General features: G+C 42.1%; 1 protein-coding gene across 1 annotated transcript in view; it reads left to right on the top strand.

Moving 5' to 3' along the window:
• Kntc1 (kinetochore associated 1) overlaps positions 1-2,218 on the top strand; it is a 79,188-nt gene that overhangs the window by 47,396 nt on the left and 29,574 nt on the right. The window lies entirely within an intron of this gene.

Raw genomic sequence — 2,218 nt, 5'->3', positions numbered from 1 at the left:
AGGCGTGCGCCACCACCGCCCGGCAAGTCTTTAGTTTTTAAGACATTCTAAGAGCCTTTTGGAGGGGAAGGATTATTGTTTTTGTATTGGGCACTTGGGTTCAATTTATTAGTCAGATTAATTAGTAAGCCTCCCAGACAAGACTGAAACATGGGACAGCCCAAGCTATATTGCCTTCCCAACACTGGTACTCCTTACCATGCCCAGATTACTTTAAAAAGAAGCTTTGAGGACTGTCAGAGTAGCACAGTGGATAAAGGTTATAGCCATGCAAACATGACAACTTGAGTTTGAGCCTTGGAACCCAAATAATGGTAGAAGGAAAGAACCAGTTCCACAGAGTTCTCTTCTAACCTCCACATGTTACCTGAGGTCACGTGTTCCCTAACCCCACATAGTGATGGCTCTGGCTGGCCAGCCTAGCTGAATCAGAGAATTGAAGGCCAACGAGAGACCCTATTTGAGGGAGAAAAAAAAGTCTGACACCTAAGGAAGGGCATTCTGAGTTCCCTCTGACCTCTCATGCACACATATGCACATGAGTGTTCACACTTCCAAATGTGCTGATGCTTTAAAAGTTCAGAAAAGTGTAATGATAATACAAGGCATTACAGCACACTCTTTATTGATATGTTACTTAATGGCAAGCTTTCTTTTTTTCTATTATTTGTAATAGTTTTTTCCCTCATCATACATAAGGTTCTTTTGGAGGATTGTTTTGAGATAGAGTCTCTCTCCATAGCCCTGGTTATACTAGAACCTCACTTTATAGACCAGGCTGGTCTCAGACTCACAGAGCTTCACCTGCCTCTGCCTCCCAAGTGCAGGTATTAAAGGTGTGCACCACCATGCCCAGCATATAAGGCTCCTTACCCTTAAGTATCCAGTGTTTGTCTCCTTTGGGGAAAGATGTTCTCTTGTTTACTGACAGTGCAGATTTCTCCATCACTAAATTTAACAGTGGTATAAAGATTTGTGCTAATTTAATGCCCACATTCTAATTTAATTTTGTCTCTTTTGTCAATCGTGTGTTTTGGTACAAGATCTAGATTAATTCATATACTTAATGAGCCTGCAGACTACCAGCTGTTAACTTTTATAAATAAAGGTTTGCTAGAACACCCATGCTGCTTTGTTATGCTGAGGCTGCTTTCCTGTCACTAGAGATGCAATGAGTTCTTGCTACAGACGTATGTCTGCAAGGCTGAAACATTTCCTATGTGGACATTTTTTAAAAAGGGCCGAGTCTTGGGGCTGAAGAGATTGCTCAGCAGTTTAGAGCAGAAAGGTCCAGGATATGATTCCAAGTACCTGTGTGGCAGCTCACAAGGGTCTGTAACTCCAGTTCCAGGGGATTTGATGCCCTCTTCTGGCCTCTGCAAATGCTGCACACATACCATGTACATGCATTCATGCAGACAAAATACCCATACATAAAATGATTATATATATATATGTAGTTTTTTGGAAGGCTTGGTTTATTTTGTTTTATTTTTCCAAGACAGGGTTTCTCTATGTAGCACTTCTGGCTGTCCCGAAACTCACTTTGTGGTAGCCTCAAGCTCATTGAGATCGTTCTGCCTCCGCCTCCCAAGTGCTAGGATTAAAGGCGTGCACCACCACTGTCCATCAATATAAATTTTTTTTTAAAGGCCAAGTCCTGGTGTTGCTTTTAGTAATCATCTTTGACCCAGCCTTAATCTGGGACCCTATACTTTAAGGTGGTATTGTGGAGCACTGCATCTTTCTCTTTAGAGTTCTCCAGAGCCTGGCATTTATTTTGTTTTGTTTTTAGACAGAGAACATTGAGTGAGCAGAGAAAAGAGAAATAGTTGTAAGTTAGAGGGAGCCCTTAGGTAGATGAGGATGCTGGAGATGGTCTCCAGTGTGAAAGGGAGGGACATTCTGTTAGGTGGTGACTGATGCGTGTAGGTGAAGCGGTACAGACTGCATGGAGTAAACCTCCATGAGCTAAGATGGCTGCATCATCAGCATCCTATGGGACCACTGTCATACATGCAGTCTGTCAGGAACTACACAGCTTTTTTGCAAAGCTCACAGCCATATTGGTTCAGATCCAGAGGGTGAGGTAGATTTACCAATGGGAAGGTGTGGTAGATGTGTTTTGGTTCTTCTGATTTCTTTTTTTTTTTTTTTTTTTTTTTTTACTTTTTTCGAGACAGGGTTTCTCTGTGGTTTTGGAGCCTGTCCTGGAACT

The sequence above is a fragment of the Microtus ochrogaster genome, chromosome 2, assembly GCF_000317375.1.
Source record: "Microtus ochrogaster isolate Prairie Vole_2 chromosome 2, MicOch1.0, whole genome shotgun sequence".
Taxonomy (NCBI): Eukaryota; Metazoa; Chordata; class Mammalia; order Rodentia; family Cricetidae; genus Microtus; species Microtus ochrogaster.
This window is presented reverse-complemented; position numbering and strand designations above follow the sequence as displayed.